The following is an 18,717-nucleotide window of genomic DNA, read 5'->3' on the forward strand; positions in this document are numbered from 1 at the left end:
AGTTAATGAATACTACATGAGCAACTGATTAAAAACACAGGACATAAAGTTCTACTTCCACCGTGTGATTTATTTTTCCTTTAAAAATGTGTTTATTTTCAGGTTTGGTGGTAAATACCTTCAATGCCAGCACAAGAACACAGTGGACTACATAGCAAGCTCCAGGCCAATCAGAACTACACTAAGACTCAGGCTCGCCAAGTAGTAGCAACAATAATGATTAAGACTTATTTAGAACTTTTGAGGCAGGGCCTCACTATGTAGACCAGCCAGGCCTGGAGCTCACCATGGAGGATGGACTAGTCTCAAACTTGTAATCTTCCTGTATGTCCCTCTCAAGTGCTGGGATTATAGATGTATCCCACCATGCCCAGACAGATTCAGGAATTAAATGTTAAAAAAATTAATGAATGATTAAAAGAAAAACTTAGCTCATAGAAGGGAATGTAAGCATACTGGAAAGTAGAAAGTGGGCGCAGTGGGGGTGAGGGGACACTGGGGCACTGGGGACAATAGGGGTACTGGGGCAGTGGGTATAGTGGGGGCATTGGCTGCAGTGGGGGCCCTGCAGGGGTACAGTGTTTGACTGGCATTCATGAGGTCTTGAATTTGCTCTTCCTAGCATCAGAAAAAGGAATTAAGTTACTTCAATAGAAAATTGATGTTTGCTTGTTTTAGTGGTACTGGGGAGCGAACCCAGAGCCTTAGACACACGCGTGACAGTGCTCCACAGCTAACCTGCTTCCCTAGGCTCAATGTTCCAATTGTTATTGGGAAAACAATTCACAAAAAACAATGGCTCTAGTTTAGAAGCGATGATAGTGCTTCTTTTTCTTTCTATAGACAGAGAAATTTTCAAATCAGTAAGATGTAGACAAAAATAATAGCTTTAAAAATGACCAAACTTACTTACAGGGAATGCTTAGAGAAAAAAAAAGTCATTATTGTTTAGGAAGGTTGGAACCTGAGGCAGATGGTACTCTATTACTGCCCCCTTGCCTAATCCTCCCCCACCCCCCAAAAAGGAGGGAAGAGAGACAAGGTTGGATGCCCACCTTAGGGAAATATTAATTTAAATATTAAAGTTGCCACGAAGCTGGTAGGATCCGAGGTTTGTTGGGGCCTGTGTTTGTGATGGGGCCAGCGGCCCTGCTGAAGTCTGAGGTGGAATAGTCTTTCCCTGGCACTATTTGTTGTCTCTCAAAACTGTGACTGTCCAGTCACTTTAATCTCAGAAGGCAAGCTATCATAAAAACACAGGATTTACACATAAACGTCAGATACTATGAGCACTGTTTGCAATAAAGCAAAGTAAACGTTCAAATTTTATTAATAGTGGGTTGATTAAATATATTAGCATAGTCACAATAAAATAGTAAAGACTGACTTTCACATAAACCTAAATGCGTTGAAAGGGCAACTTCTCCAACGTGCCAAGCGAAAAACAGCAAGCTGTAGAAAAAGGTGCATAGAAAGATGCTTCTGTTTGTATAAGAAAAGGGGGGAGGGGCTTGGTGGAACAGGCCTTTAAAAGGCACTTGGGAGGTGGAGGCAGGTGGATCTCTGTGAGTGGGAGATCAGCCTTGTCTACATATGGAGATCCAGTCAAAAGAAAGAAAAAAAGCTACAGTGGTATGCCGGCCTACTCACAGGGTCTTCCTGGAAAAATACACAAAATGTTGTTACTGTGGTTTCCATCTGAAAACGATCTTGTTTGAAATTTTTACTGTGATTGTGAATTTCTTCAGTAATAAAAAAGTATAGTTAAAGTATAAAAAGCCACAGGCTGCTTCCTCGGAAATTCCTCAAATGGGGAAAATTAAACTCAAAATGTTAGAATTTAGCACTTCCTCCTGAGAATGCACTTTTGAAGGAGAGAGAGGGAGAGAGAAAGAGAGATAGCCAACAAAATTACGAGTCTCTGGGAGGAAAATTTGAGAGCTGGCTTTTATGAAGGACTATATTGGAACCGGCCGGGTTTGGGCATGGAAGGTATACCGGAACCTCGAACTCTCGTCCCACTCTCTCCCTGACCTTAGGTGCAACAGGAGCAGGGATGGGGGGAGGGTATATATGAGGTAGGGGGAAGGGGCATCAAACAGATGCAGGGACCTGGGGGTCAGGATGTTGGCAGCCAGAGCCCACCCGGGGCGCTGGAAGCCTATTGCGAGTGATTTAGGAAATTGCCAGCCTGGGGCTGCGGGCAGGAAAGCCGTGATTAAGGGCGAGGAGAAGGGAGGAACACATTTGGACGCAGGCCGGAAGGGGGCAGGAAGCTGTGCTCATAAAACAATCTGACAATTACGTGTCAGTGGAGGAGAAGGGCTCTGGAAATTAGTGGCTGCCTCGGGCAGCAATGATCTGCGAGAGGAAATTCTATTTGGTGCCAGGTGTTTGTCCCTCCACTTTTGGGTTCAGTTTGGGACTATGGATTTTATGCTCACGTGCTGCAGGAAGTGATTCCCCGGAGCCTTTATAAAAACTCCCCACTCCTCACAGCCCTGGTCCAGCATAGCGCTCCACCCCCACCCTTGCTGACCCGGCCAGGTGCTCACCTGCAAAATTCTTCAGTATGCCCAGGCCCAGACAGGTGAGTGGCCAAAGATGGCAGAGCAAGAGTTAGAACCAAGACGTTGTGTCTCCAAAGCTTCACATTCCCAGGGTCCTTTTTGTCCGGATCCGAAGGGAAAGGCTTTCTAAGCAGCCTGTTATCCCAAACCAGGAGCTTCTTCACCTTGTCTGTGAGCCCTACAAGATCCACCCCTGCTCCTGAAGCTCACTGGGGAATGTGAGATGCTGGTTTATGTTCAGATCCACCTGCAAGTCTTTCCTGAACCTTGGCATGATTTCTTTTGGGTTTGCTTCAGGCAGACACATACTCTCAAATCTTCAGGACCAGAGGTATTCCCAGCTACACATTTGACCCAGTCCTAATGCGATCCTGCCCTTCCTCTTGCCTCCCACCCTAGCCAGGGAGATCCTCTGTATGGCAGGAGTGTTCAGAGGCCCATAAGAGAATCTGAAGGCCGCAGAGGGGCTCCAGTGTCCGGCCTCTGTTGAGCACTACCTGTGAGACTTTGGCAAGTCACTTCACCATTCTGAGGCAACTCTGTAAGGAGGGGCTGTCACGAGGAGCAAATGACAGTGTGGCCCAGACTTTAGTGCCCTGCCTACATGGCAGGAGCATCCATCCAGGTAGCCCTGCTTTGCTGGCAGAAATCAGCACACCTGATTTCAAGTCCTTTTCCCTTAGTGGAGTTCTCGCAAGAGGAGGAGAGCACAGGGCTTCCACCTACCCCGACTACCATGCCTCCAGCTCACTTGACTCTCATTCAAGGAGCTCCATCTGCTAACATAATGCTTTCTGTTAGATCTTTATAAGCGTAGGTGATCTCCTTAGCCACTCAATTACTGCACATTTACTATAGACTCGTGGCTAAGACAAGCAATGTACACGAGACCTCCAGAGCTAGAATTCCAAGCTCAGATTCTATCTTTGTAGTTGGGGTGTTACTTGACACCACCGAACCTTATTTCCACATCTAGAAAACTCATAACAACAAAGATAGATATTCAGACTATTCATCTATCTATCTATCTATCTATCTATCTATCTATCAGAATAATATATAGTTACTATGTGTTTAGTTTGGGGTAAAGATTGAGTGACAGCTGTTATTGATTTTTTTTATTGTTATTATACTAAAATGTGAGCAACCACCTTGGACACAATTATTCACTTACAAACGAACAAGCATGCAGAGTCGTTAGAAACAGATAGGGTTAAATATAGCGGGTGTCTGTGTGTCTTGACAGGAAACGTTTTGATGAAACAGAAACTGGAGTAGTGAGTAGAACCAATGAGGAGCCATCAAGAGTCCTCCTTTTCGTAAATGTCATTGAGAAACAAATGCCTGGCGGGTGAAGAGTACAGGAGATGGCTGAAGATGGGAAGAAATCCGAAAGACCAAAGCTGTGGAGTTTCCGTTAACTGGTTCCATTAAAAAAAAAAAAATTCTAATACGTTTCTTTCCAGAGACTTCTCGGGAGTGAGGACACACTTATTCCTTAGGCAACTCCTTTCCAATGTCTGTGGCTACATGAAAAGACTTCTAGGTAATGTGTACACCTCTGTGCCCTGGCATCTTTGCCAAATACGGAGATCTCCATCAGTCCCCACATTGACAACAGTTCTTCAAAACAATATTTCATATACAATAGAGCATTCATTCTTCATGTTTCCTACTACCTTGATCATAAGGTTTTCTAATAATCACAGCCCTACCCTGTGTCTTCAACACAGGATTCAAATAAGTTCTTGATTCCATAGAGATCTTCATTAGTCTCCCATGTTGACTGAATTCACCAACAATCCAGTGAGGCATTCAAATAAAATACACAAGGGGCCAGAAGGGGGCAGTGATGGGGCAGGGCTTGCTGGAGAAAGACAAATGCTGGCAGTTACATCCTAGATGGCTTCAGGACACGCAGAAAACATTTGGATTGAGCCCAGGAGAGGGTGCTACCTCCTTCCAAGACAGATGCTCCAGGAAAGCCTGGCAGGGTCTGTCACCTGAAGGAGGCTGGAGCCAGGGCTCCCGGACAGCCCTTGCAGGACTGCTGACAACAGGTCTCTTGCATGAACCTCCTCTGGTACAAAGGGCTCCTCTCCTCATCTAGATGGGCAGCAGGCAGGAGTCTAAGGAGCATGAGAATGGCAGAACAGATACGAGAGGACACAAAGGCGGACTTCAGATGAGGATTCTTGCTCCCTTCCTTGTTGACACAGCACTGCTGGACCTTGGCGATGGTGTGGGAAACCCTCTTTCCCCATACCTCTCCCGAGGCATGCCCTGCGGCTGTTTGTTATTGTTGTTGTTTTCCAAAAATTCAGAGCTAGGGGTAGAGAGCACAGGTCTCACCTAAATCCTAACTTCTTACTTTCTCCAAGCCTGACACCCTCCCTAGACTCTGTGGTATGTCTAGAAGAGTGGTCTGTCCTCTCTTTGTGACATTCCTGATGCTTCTTCCCCAAAGAGCCTCAGCGACTCCCCTCACTCCTCAAGAGTATTTACTTTCTGTCCATACCTTAGTTGGCAATAATCATGACTGTCTTGGTAACAATAAGAGGGAAGTTCTGCCCATAGTGCACACACAACGTAGAACACCTCCACCCCCAAGCTGAGTATCCACCTCCTTCTCATTTGTCTTTTGAAAGGTCACGTGTCCTGCTCTTTCTGAACAGAAACTGAAATAACCTAAGAGGTGTGAGCTGTGAGCAAGAAGCAAAGAGAATGCCTAGCTGTGGTCCACTTGGGAATCTGAGCTAAAAGCAGCGTGGGCTGTGCTGCCCGAGGAGTAAATGCAGAAGGGACTACTTACACGGTTCGATGTTCATATACAGCAAATGCAGCTCTGGGTGCGCCTCCTACACATGCCCTGGCAGCCGCCTTGAGTGTAAGACGGATCTGCTGTAGCAATGCTTCTAGCAACAAAACTGCCAGCAAATGTCTGCTCATGGAAAGTGGCTAAATAAATGTTGATGCACCTACTACACAGTGGAATACTGTAGATTCACATAGTAGTGTAGTCGGCACATTTATATTATTTTAGAAGATCGCAACAATTATAATTAAAATTAAAAAGCAATGGAGTGTGGTGGTATACACCCGTAATCCCAGAACTAGAGGTCAAAGGAAGGCCATTGAAAGTTCGGGGCCTGCCTGGTCTACATAGTGAGTTCCAAGGTCGAAGCAAGCCCTTGTCTCAAAGCAAAATGTAAAATATGTATTTGTGGTGCTAGAGATCAAACACACAGTCTTGTACATACATGCTAGGCAAGGGCTCTATCATTGAGCCGTACACACCCAACAAAAGACATTATAATATGCAGCATACTCTCATTTATATGATATAATTGAGATTTTCCATAGATGATGAATGTTATATAAACGGAGTGTCTTTCGAAAAAGGGGCTTTACACACATGGAGATTTTTCCAGCAGACACCCTGAAAGCTGGAATTTGCACTGCTGGAATCTTCTACCCATTCTACTTCTGTAATAACACGAAACAGCCTCAAGGAGTGGAAGGCACCTCCCTCAGCTGCCAAGAAGAGACTCTGTTGCATCTCTTCATCCTTGTCTGGCTTTGCCTAGCTTCCAAGAGACAGAAACACAAGTACAGAGGACAGTGGTGTGTACAGGGACAAGTTCCTGGCATCGTAGAGGGAACCTGTGGGCTCAGGTCACACTAGCCATTCAAACACCCTTCACCTGACGGAGACTAGAACAGACTTCCTGGAAGAAGCTGCAGGATCTTGGGGCAACTAGAAGTTCTAGGGCTTGTGGGTAGGGGTGGGTACAATGCTCCCAGTAGCTGAGAACGACACCATGGAACACAGCACTGTATGCCCTCAAGGGGAAGTTAGCCAGCTGAGTTAGCTAAGATTAGGGTCATCTGTGAAGATCTGCAACCCTCAAATGAAGCAAAATGAATAAATAAATGTTCCTTTTCCCCCTCGCAGGAAAGGCCTTGGTAACAGTTGGGATGACGACTTCGCCCAATCTCTGGGTACTCCATCATTCCTAAGTTCAACTGAAAAAGTGTGTCTGTGTTTCAGACATCAGGACAGAGGAAGAGTAAAGCACACACCCAAGGTCTCTTCAGAAGGGGCTGCTACTAGGCAAATTCATCTACTCTCATGGGTCAGAAACCAGCTTCAGCCTACCTAGCTGCTGGAGAAGCTGAGAAGTGCAGACTTAAGGCCAGGTGGCTGCAGGACCGGATTGGCATGGAAGTCCTGGTATTGCTCCGCCAAAGGTAGAGGACACCGGTTCTCTATAACACGGATCTTACAGATCCTGTTCTCTTCCCCACCAACCAGCTCTCTAAAGATTAGCTTGTCATCCCACCACCTCTGCAGACGGCACAGGTCGGAAGAGCATCCTGCTTTGTCATAGATGTCAATGAGCCCAGGAATTATTTAGAGACAAGTTTTGCTAAAACACTGACATTGAAGACAGTGCAACATCCTGGAATTTTTCCCTGTGCTCTTCCCACGCTGACATTGGCTCTAGAATCCTGAACATAATAGGTAGGATATACTAACTATGTGGGACAGGAACCATGCCATTCCCACAATGGTTCCATAATAAACGTCAATGGGATACAGTAAAACTGGTCTGTGATGTCATTCACACACTATTTCCTGCGAATGAGACAATATGCACGGGAATAGCATGCTATTTATGCTATGGGAAAAGCCCATGGGGCTTCAGATTTAGGTTCCTTGCAAAAGGAATTTGCCAACTGATTATACTGGGTCCCTGGGGACTGGCACGGAAGAGTTAACAGTCATGAAGGAACTGGGGCTGCAGAATTCCCCACAGTTAGGAAGCACTGATACTCTACTCCCCGCAGACAGTGACTCGCTGCCCAGGTCCAGCTGCAACCAGCCTTCAGCATCACCAGATCGACGCTTACAGTGTCTCAGCAGAGGGGACTTGGGCCTGTCTGCCCAGGCCGAGGCTAGCATTTTCTGACAGCCTTCAGAGACATTGAGGGCTCTCCCCTAGGCATATGGAGGAGGGGGTTCTTTTATGCTTCCCTGCCTATACGCCCCCAGTCAGTAGCAAAAAGCTAAATGCTTAAACTCTGAAGTTAAACCTTCATGCTGTCATCTCTTGTCTTGTTTAAAAGAAAAAAAAAGTGACTTTATGGTTCTTCGATCAATACATAACAGAGGGCGAGAAATAACGAAAATAAAAAACATTAGCAGGAAGTCAATAGACAAAACAAGGCCCTTGCAGATGACTCAGAGGTGGGCTCTCCGAGCTTGCTGGCAGATCTCTCTGGGAACCACACAGCACTCATTGCTTTCGGCTGGAGGCTCCATGGTCACTCAGCTCCAGCGTCTACATCACTTGACATTGACCCCACCTGGCCCTAGCCTCTTGGACCTTGGCGAGTGCTGTGGTTATCCTTGCCAGAGAAGGTCACAAGTTGGTCCTTCATCCTCATCTATGTATTGACCTAGGTGGCCTCTTCCCAGAGCATCGACAAAGTTTCAACACACCCCAACATCCGTTCTTCTTATACCTTTTCCACAAGGCTTCTGTTCCCACCATTCTCTCCGTCTCACTAAATGGCCAGGGTGTCTAAGGGCCTTCTGACCTCACATCCCACTTCAGTCCTCCCGCACTTCCTACTGGCCCTGACTACAAAGCCACTTCTAGACTCTGCCACTAGCCCTGAATTACTACGCAAGCTTTAAAAATGATCCTCAGGGACTGGCGGGATGGCTCGTTAGTTCAGAGCACTGGCTGCTCTTCCAGAGGACCTGGATTCAGTTCCTAGCACTCCATGGAAGCTCACGACTGTCTGTAACTCCAGTTCTAGGGGGATTCGACACCCTCATACAGACACACATGCAGGCAAAAATACCAATGCACACAAAATAAAAATAATTAAAATGGTCCTCACCAGGGGCCCTGGCTCTACGGACCTCAAGGACCTCATTTCACAAAGAGTAAAAGTCGAAGCATCATGCCTTACTTGACCCAGCTCTCTGATCAGCCTCCTACAACCCTCCTGCTTCCTGGCTTCACCTCTACCTTCTTGCCAGGGCCAACTAGGCAGTGTGTCCGAGGCTGTGTACTGAGTTATGCCCCCGTCTGCAGCCTTGTAAGGACAGCCCCCCCCCACTGATGTTCTTCCCAGATTCCCTTCAGCAGACTCCTGTACCCTTCACCCTGCTTTCCTTCCTACCCCACTTGGTAGAGAGTACATTTCCTTTCTCCAGTCTGGCCCTCGCCGCTGGAATGTAAGATCCATGGATACAGCATTTTTTTTCACTTGAGAACCGCGCCTGGTACAGAGCGAGCAAATATTTTAAAAATGAATAATGTCGTGTGTAGCCCAGCTAATATGCAGCTTAAGGCAAAACAAACAGCAACAATGACAGAAAACCAAGTCACCTATAAGAATATGTGTGATGTCTTTTTTCATAACTGCCCTTCTGAAAAACAGTTGTGGGGCTGGCAAGATGGCTGAGGGGATAAAAGTGCTTTCCACCAAACCTGATGACCTGAGTTTGATCCCTGGGAGCCACAGGATAGGAGAGAACAGACTCTCACAGGTGCACCATGGCAGGGAGGCCATACCCCAAGTAAATAAATATAACTCTAAAAAAATATGTTAAGGGATGAAAAAGAACTGTGGGTGAAAGGGATTCGGATGTGCACGGGGGGATCGGGAGTTTGAGCCCCGTCTGGCCTACACAGTTGGTACATACTAGCCTGAGCTACACGTGGAGACGGTGTCTCAGTGTTCTGCCTGCATATAGGCTTGTGCACCCAGAGAGGGCACCAGATCGCATTTCAGATGGTTGTGAGCCATCATGTGGTTGCTGGGGATTGAACTCAGAACCCCTGGAAGAGCAGTCAGTGTTCTTAACCTCTGAGCCATCTCTCCACCCGGAGACTGTGTCTCAGAAACCTAAGGTCAGGGGATATAGTTCAGTGGCGGAGCATGCTTGTTTGACACGCATATAGCCCTAGGTTTGATTCCCAGCACTGAGGGTTAAGAGAAGATGGCAAGAAAGAGAAAGAAGGAAAGGGAGCAAACCCCTTGCTTGTTGAACATAGAAAGAAAGTTATTAATTAAGCATCTACTTAATTAGAAACATTAGTAGATGCATTAAGTATCTACTGCATCTCAGGCACCGTTCCAGTTCTGGAGATACAGAATCAAGACAAATGGTCACCGGGGGGGGGGGGGGGGGCTTAAAGGAGGAAGCAGAAGTCCTACAATGAATAAATAGATAATTTCAAAGAGTTACTAAGAACATGTATTTTCAAGAAAGCCTAATGAACACCCACCTGCTTTGTTCATAGAGGCTTTTGAGTCTCTGGCCCTTCCCATCCCACCTGAACTCAATATCAAAAACATATATTTGGACTTTTATATAGTAATGCAAGCTACGTATCAGAAAATAGCTAACTTATGTCATAGTAAATGACAGGCTCCACTTTTTGTGTGTGCATGTGTATGCCAGAAGTGGGTATCCCGTGTCTTCCTCTATCGGTCTCCACCTTATTCTCTGAGACAGTCTCCGACTAAACCTGGAGTTCACAGATCCTGCTAGATTGGCTGGCCGGCAACCCCCTGGGCCTTCCGCCTCCACCTCTCCAGCACTGGAATTATAAATGTGCATAGTCATACCCAGGCTTTTACACTGGTTCTGGGGACTGACTATAGACCTTCTGTGTGGCAAGCACTTTACCAAATGAGCCATTTCCAGCCCTAAATGATGAGCTATACATCAAAAATAATATCCTGGGCGGAGAGTGAAGCTCAACTGTAGAGCCCTTGTGTGGCACGCATGCAGCCTTAGATTTACTTCCCAGGACCAGGGTGCAGCGATACCAGGGTGGGAAGGGACTGTCTGCTGCACAAAGACTTAATGATTGGCAGTTTCCTCTGTTATGTGTCCAGGAGACACCCATTAGACACGAGCAGATGAATTCTCACAGGGTCTTCACAATCAAATGTCTGTGACTCCTTCTGACCTGTGCCTGTGCCTGTGGCTATCTCGGGGAACCACTGACAAGTAGCATGCTTTCGTTATGTTGGAATCGCTGACTATTCCATGTGGATTCCTTGGCTCACAAAGCTGAATGAAAACACAGAGCCCCTTAGAATAAAAATAGATGTGCTTGGAAATCGCAGGGGACTCAGCTTCTGCTGTTCCTCATGGTGGGAACCCACACTGTCATTCCAGTTTCCTATACACTTGGCAGGACTCTGTGTCCATTTGGAATAGTAATTCCCCAGATTTCAGTTTGGGAAGGAAGGAAAAAGTCACTGCATTCCACCAGCGTCGCTCAGCAGAATCTCAAAAATCCAAAGCTTAAATGTCCATATTCTCCCAAAAGAAAGGAAGGGCTCCTGGTGACTTTACCTGGCTAAGAATCCGCCAGGGCAGACACTCCTGCTCATTGGACAGAATTCTGGTTCCTGCATTAGGCGTCCTCCCTGACCCCTTACACATCAATTTTTTTTTTCCGAAGTCCAGGTCCAGCAGCCTAAAACTTCCAAGATGTGCAAATCCTTTCTGCTCCTCCTCCGCCTCTGCATGCTTCCTGGAAACGGCAAGGCAGGACACCAGCTCGCCCTCAGAGACCCTAATCTTCTGTCACAGTCAGACAGAGGGTATGAGTCTGTGAAGGCGGGAACAACAGGGTAGGAGGCCGAGGCTCTCACATGTCATCAGGGAATGACACAATCCTAGGGTTGCTGAAGGCTGACAAAGCTCCGAGTCCGTGGATCCAACTTCCCTCGCCTCCATTTTTGGTTGGAACAAAGGGAATTGCGTGCACACAGTTACATTCCACAAGCAAGTCATTTCCTCTTCCTGTGGGAAGGCAGGAGGAGGAGAAGAGACACACCACAGAAATTCAGGACTGTGGTGAGACCGCCATATCCTCCTTCCCTCCCAGGGCTCCCAGCTCTTCTCCACTTAATGCAAACATTTACAAAACTCATACATTCCTTGTAGAGATCCTCTGTTTTCTCCAACAAAATAATGGAAGGATTGTATTTGTAACTATAGCGTGAGGTGCTAAAGATAGACCCTGGGTTTTCACAAATTCTAGGAAGCTCTCCACCACTGAACTACATCCCAGCCCAGAAGAATTTTTAAATTCTCCCCTCCAAATTTATTTGGCTCCACGAAACGGATGTCTAAGCAATCCTTGGGAAATGAGAAAATTTAAGGTGCAGATTGTTTTCAAATGCAATAAAGCTTTAATGAACAATAAACTTAGGAACTATTTGAGTAAAAACAATGCTAGCCATTGTTGGTATCGAGACATTGACTAATTTAAAAGCTGCTAGTTTATTTTCGTACAGTGGAAAATATATCATTTCCCAAATACATTATATTTATAAATACCCCATATTTGTAATGGTTTTTTCTAAGATGAAATATGGCCATACATGCTTAAAACTAATTGACTCTGAGCTCTGAGCCCATGGCACCTCGCAGAGACAGCAGACTGGGAATAAGTAGTTCTCTCTAAAGCAAGACCACTAACTGTAATGGAGCCTAGAGTCACCGTAAATGCCAACTAGTGAATGGAACTTGAGCAGAAGGCCAGACCATTGGGCCACCCTTCCCAGCCAGAAGGCTCTCGGACCAGTCGGCTGTGCCTGCACCCTCCTCACCTCCCTGCTATAGGGAGCAGTGATCCCACCACTGTGGGTTATATTTCAGAAGTGCTCTCTGTCCCTGGGGACTCTCCCCCAGGCTGGCCTTCCTAAACCACTTGAATCTCATTTCTTCTGCAGCTGATTCCCCCCCCCCCCAAGATGTTAACAATTTCTGTGGAACCATCTGGATGTTATTAAGAAAGTGTCCCGAGTCCTCTGAGGCAGCTGGCTGTGGCCTCTTGCCTTGTTTCCTGTGTCCTGGATGTCTTAAGTTGACTTTCATAAGAAATTTGGAATATTAACTTAAAAAAAGAAACAGTCGGTATTTTTCAGCATTGAGCTCTTGCAGCTTCATTTCCCCAGTTGGGACGTCTCATTCTGAGTTCCCATCTTTGGCCCCTGCTCTGGGAAGGATGAAGCTCATCTATTTTAAAAACAGAAGGCGCCCGTGGTCAGGGGTGAACCAGAAATCCAATCTTCTCTGCTTTCCCTACTTAGCTTCTCAAAACCCCATTACGTTCTTGCTGCTTTACCACCTTCAACAGCCACTACCACTGCTCCAAGCCCAGACCCTGGAATCCCCCTCTATAAGGTAAACACCAGTTGGTTGAATCCTAGAATGCTTTCTCCTAGCATATGGGTGAAATTCATTCCAAGAAAGAAGGGAGGGAGGGAGGGACACGGGGGGGGGGGAGGGAGCCAGGCAAGTGACAGGTCCCTGAAGTGTATGCAGTGCTAATGTGAGGAGCTGGAAGACAGAATATGTCACTTTTTTTCTACCCACTAGCCAAAAGCACCTGGATAAAGATGTCCCATGGTTTCAGTTTACTAAAGTGGGGCTTGGGCATTGGCTTCCCTCATTCTTGTGTATGTGTTCATCTGCTAAGCCTTGAGTTTCAAGCCTTGACCATTTGGGTTCCTCCATGCCTATAAGACACTCATGCCCATCCGTCTTTTCCTATGCCATCACCTCAACCAACTCATCAGCCTTGAGTTCACGAATGAAGTCAGTATTAGCACTCTGTGAGGTTTCGCTGGTTGGTAGGGGTGCTGCAGATTGAACCTAAGGCCTCATGCATGCTAGGCAAGCATTCCACTACTGGGAAATTGTGTCACCCAGTCGATGCTATGAAGTCACCCATGAGCCTGGAGCAACCATTTTACTTTGAAGCATAAGACACAGCAGGAACTTCATGGACTGCCTGACTCTCTCCCTCTCTGTTGCTGGTGGGACCAAGCGAATTACAGACGGGAAACGGACCATCGACTCTCCATTTTGAGTCCCTCAGAAGGGAGATGGTTGGGGCTTCAACGTTCCTGGCTTCTCTGTGACAATACACAGGAATTTAGTGTCTCCCACAAGCTTTGTAATAGGTACTCAATAAGTGGTCTCACACCCCAGTATTCCTATTTTAAGGTAAATCAAGGTATAAAAAGAATTAAAAGAATAACACAATGAGTCAGTTATCAAAATATTTTCAAATTTGCCTGCCCCTAATATATTTGTTCCAATCCACTTGAAATTAATATAAATATGATATCACTTTCTCCCTAAATACTTCCTTAAATAATCTCTAAATAGTTCCACAGTACCATTATCAAATCCAAGCTAAATTTAGCACAATTAATAAAAACCCAGAGACAGAAACTGGGATTCAATCTGAAGGTCAGAAAAGCAAAACAGCCATTCATTGGCTCTTAACTCTACCTCAGTTCAAAATGGCGATCCAGCCTCCAGGAATCCTCAGAATGAGCCTGAGCCTGAGCCTGAGCGCTGTCTCCTCCCATTTTATATTCCTCTCTAGAGCTAGGATTAAAGGCGTGCACCACTACTGTCCAGTTTCTATGACAAACTAGTGTGGCTACTGGGATTAAAGGTGTGTGCCACCACTGCCTGGTCTGTAAGGTTGACCAGGGCGACTGTTTTACTCTCTGATCTTGCAAGTTTTATTTATTAAAATGCAAATGAAGTATCACTACAAAATTTAATATGAATGGAAAGAAATTAATACACAATTCACTCAAATTTCTTCAACGGCCATCTCAATGAACATCTTTTCTAGGGATTTGTATATTTGCATGTGTGTGGTAGACACATTTATGCACATGTGTGTGCAGGTGTGCTTCACCCGTGAGTGCCCAAGTGGAGGCCAGAACTCAACTTCAAGTGTCTTCCTTGATCGTTCCCCCCTTTTAAATGTTAATTTTGATTTGTGCATATGTGTGCGCATGTGCATAAGGTGGGAGTGAGTATGTGTGCATGTGAAGGCCGGAGCTTGACACCTGTCAACTACTCAATAACTCTCCACCTTATCTTTTTAAAACAGGGTCTCTCGCTAAACAGCATTCGCTGGTTGGCTAGAAGGGCTAACCGTCAGTCTGGGGACTCCCCTGTTTCCCTTCCCACTCCACCAGAGTTGTGGGTGGTTTTATGTGCCGGGAAACTCAAGTCCTCATGATTTCAAGGAAGGCACCTGGCTGCCTAAGCCATGTTTCCAGCTTCTACCTTATTTTTTGAGACAAAGTCTCTCCCTGAACCTGGTGCTTGCTATTTCCTAGGCTTGCTAGACAGTGAGCCCCCAGGATCCTTCTGTTTCTACCCTTCTAGTGCTGGGCTGCAGGTGCATGCCACCATGCCTGGCTTTTATGTGGATGCTGGGCGATCTGAACCTCAGCACAAGTGAGCACACTGAATCAACTCTCTAGGTCTACAGTGCTTTAAGAAAAAAGCATATACTTCAGAGACCAAATGTTCCCTCTTCAAGTGTACAGTTCATGTTTCTAGAACATTCACAAGGCATGCTACCAAAGCATTTCATAACTCCAGGAATAAAGTCTGCATCCTACTTTCTTCTTCCTGGTACTTGGCACCAACAAATCCACTCTGCATTCTGGCGCGTGCATTTGCATGAAGCACACATTCAAGGTTCTTGGCATGGCTCCAGAGATCACCATGTTTTAGCCAGTGTCTGTTACTCATCTTGACTTCTGATTGTGAATTTTTTTTTGAGAGGAAGGGAGGAAGGGAGGGAAGACGGGAGAGTGAGAGAGGGAGAAAGAGAGAGAGGGAGAGAGAGAGAGGATCTCGAGCTCTGAATTGCTAAGTTGTCAAGGATAACCTTGAACATCATCTGGATGATTCTTCTGCCTCCACCTCCCAAGTGCTGGCTTGACGAGCATGCACCTCCCTGCCTGGTTTTATATAGTACAGGGATGGAATTCATGGTTTTGTACATCCTAAGCAAGCTGTTCATCAACTAACCTAGATCCCCAGCCCAGTAGGAATCCTTCATTCCTACTTCTCACTAAATAGTCATGGATATGCCCCATTTTATCAGTTTATTGCTTGATAGACATTTGGATTGCTCTATAGACTGTGTTTGTGTTTGTTTGTGTTTGAACCAGGATCTAATGAAGGGCCACACGCTACATTTAGCTGTCATGACACCTAGTTTCTTTTAATCTACATTCTACATCATTAATTCTAGAACATGAATGCAGACCCTGTAACCTTTTCCTATCTGTTTTTCTCTTCAGCGGTGCAATTGTAGAAAAGCATAGGCTGGTGGCTTCGGAGAGTGTCCTCGTAGACTTGTCTGCTTTTACATCCTAGTGTGCCACATCAGTACGCATGTGGCATCTAATCAGTGACCCTAAGCTCCGCCGTGGGTTAGTTAGCAACATTTCCCACTGGGAAGACACGAGGGATGAAGGGAGATGCTAACGAAGCCCTCTAGCATCACTTGTGTTTATCAGCAAGTGTAGAGATCACGAAGCTGAAAGCAATGGACTCCATTACTCCGCTGCCCACAACATCTCTGCAGATGGTCATGATGGTAAAGTTTTACTGAACTGTTTTTAAGGAATTCGTTAACTCAAAGCAACTCTGAAAGCGTCCAGTGGGGTGGCCTTCTTATGTCAAAGGACCAAAGTCTACCCTCAAAATGTGCCAATGCCACTGATTTCTGAACATGGGTCCTAGAAGAGTCATGAAATTTAATGGCATATGTGCGGTCCATCAGTGACTCCACTTTTTCTTACCTCCTGTCACCTTTCCTCACACCATAGGTTACCCATAAATAACCCACAGTCCTAATCTTGGGAAGGTAGACTTGAGAACTGGGTTTTCCATTTCCTTGTACTTGGTCTCTTTGTGAATAAATTCACTTTTGTAGTGATTGGCAGACTACAGGGTAATGTGAGATTCCCCTCTGTAAGCTGTGACTATGTTTTATTACCATTGGCTAATAAAGAAGCTACTTCAGCCTATGACAGGGCAGAATAGAGCAAGGTGGGAATTCCAAGCAGAGATAGAGGAGGAAAGAAGGTGGAAGGAGATAGACACCTGGGAACCTTACTGGTAAACCACGAACCTCATGGCAAAATACAAAATAAGGAAAATGGGTTAATTTAAGATATAAGAGCTAGCTAGTAATATGCTTAAGCTATTGGCCAAACAGTATTATAATTAATATAGTTTCTGTGTGATTATTTCAGGTCTGGGAGGCCAGGAAACGAACATTAGCCTCTGCCTACAAAAGGGTAGACAAAATGGGCTTGGTTCAACAATACACATTTTTCTTTTGCATAATAATAATCTAGGCAATACTGTGTGAATATCATTTTCCCAGTGGCTCTTATCACCACCATCTCATATGGATAAGTACTCTAGATTAGCACTTTGCAGCTGAGCTAGATCTGCAACCCTCCAGCAATGATTTCAGCTGCTGCAGTGAACACTGTCTGAACCTATTACCACCACAAGATTCATTGTGCCAACATCATGGAGTGTACAGTGTACTTAGACAAATCAAGATGAGTATGATGTCTCTAGCTGTTCTCTGTCTCTGTCTGTCTGTCTCTCCTTTTATCCATCCATCTATCCCTCTCTCCTCCCACACAAGATCTTGATATGTATCTTGTATCAGTCTGTCATTGAACCCCTGGTCCTCATGCCTCAGCCTCCTGAATTCTGGATTCCAGCTATGCCCCTCATGTCCACTTTCTGGGCAATTTAATCATATGGATCGGCCTGTTATTAACAAAAGCATCATTATGCAGCTCATAACTGTATTTTAAAAAGCTCTAAAGCCAGAAATCTGACTCTGCTGGCTCTATAAATTCCTCCACATATATACCCTGATATTCTGTGAGAAGAAGAAATGAGAAGGAGGGGCATTTCCCCTAATCATCCCATCCCTTTCACCAACCACTCTGAACTCAAAAGATGTTTCTTCTTGAGGCTCAGTCTTGTATAGACCTCACTGGCTTAAATTCACTATAGTCTGGCCTGGCCTTGAGCTCATGAAAGATCCAGCCTACTCAAAAGATTCTTAGGCACTCAAATGCAAGCCAGATGTAGTTGTGTACACTTCTAATTCTATCTGATCCTTCCTTCCTTCTTCCCTCCCTCCCTTCCTCTCTCCATCACTCCCCCTTCCTCTCTATGTCTCTCCCTCCCTCCTTCCCTCGCCCTTTCTCTTTCCCTCCCTCCCTCCCCTGTTCTAGGGCTCAGTCTGGGGCCTCATATATGCTCATTCTACCACTGAGCCACACCCTCAGGCTTTTCTCTCTCACTTTGTACCTGTTCTTCTCTATCTTAAGCTCCTACCCCAGCGTCCCTTTGCCAGGTTTGCCTTCCCTAAGGCCACGGACACAGCCAGCCCCTCCCGTGACCTGTTCCCATCATATCCTGTGATTCTCCACAGAACACAGAAACCTGACAATTATACAACTTCAGTTGGTAATTAGATGCCTTGTGTGATCTTCCCCTGGTGGAACAGAAACACCCAGGGCAGTAACCAGGGCTTTTTGCCACATGCCTTGTGCCAACACACACAATGTGTGCACATAGTGGGCAATCAAGAAATGTCTGTTCCTCAAATGCACAAATGAGGGAATTAAAAGGAAGAGCTAACTTTATTACTGAACACGACTGAACAGAACGCAGAATTCATACATAAATGAATACAGAATCAAGTTCATTACTGACATGAATAATTGGAAACCCCATTTCCTGTTCTCATCATCTTTCCTGGGGTCCTTGAAAAGATAGTTTGCATAGAGGAAATTGCACTTTTAATGACAAATTTGGGGACAATCTGCTCAGAATAGGCAGGAATTCATAATGAAATTAGGCCTGCTCAGACCACTCTCCTCCCACTTCCTTCCCTCCTGGCTTCAGCTGGCATCCTCCACTGCAGCAGCAGCAGCAGCAGCAGGAGCAGCAGCAGCAGCAGCAGCATCCTCTGCATGCTGTCTCTTGTCAAGTTCATCAAACTGGCACTGAGCAGGAGAGCACCTGACTAGGAGAGAGAAAGAGTGCTTCCCTTGGGCCAGCATTAAAGATGTGTATCCCCTGAGTTATGGGTATTTATTGTCCTCCTAAATGGGTCCTTAAACCTCCCTCACAATCTAACCTCAGGCTAAAGAAGCATCTAATTTCACAACCAGAGTCTATGTACTTGTGTTTGTGGCAAGGTCTGAGGCGAGGCTGTTTTTTTTT

At 45.8% G+C, this 18,717-nt stretch overlaps 1 long non-coding RNA gene across 1 annotated transcript in view; it reads right to left on the reverse strand.

Moving 5' to 3' along the window:
- Positions 1-4,667: 4,667 nt before the first annotated feature.
- Positions 4,668-18,717, reverse strand: part of LOC142847767 (uncharacterized) — a 207,113-nt gene continuing 193,063 nt past the window's right edge. Inside the window, exon 4 of the long non-coding RNA XR_012910300.1 lies at positions 4,668-4,896. This is a non-coding gene — a long non-coding RNA (uncharacterized LOC142847767). The remainder of the gene's footprint in view (positions 4,897-18,717) is intronic.

This window comes from Microtus pennsylvanicus, chromosome 4, assembly GCF_037038515.1.
Source record: "Microtus pennsylvanicus isolate mMicPen1 chromosome 4, mMicPen1.hap1, whole genome shotgun sequence".
NCBI classification, from domain to species: domain Eukaryota; kingdom Metazoa; phylum Chordata; class Mammalia; order Rodentia; family Cricetidae; genus Microtus; species Microtus pennsylvanicus.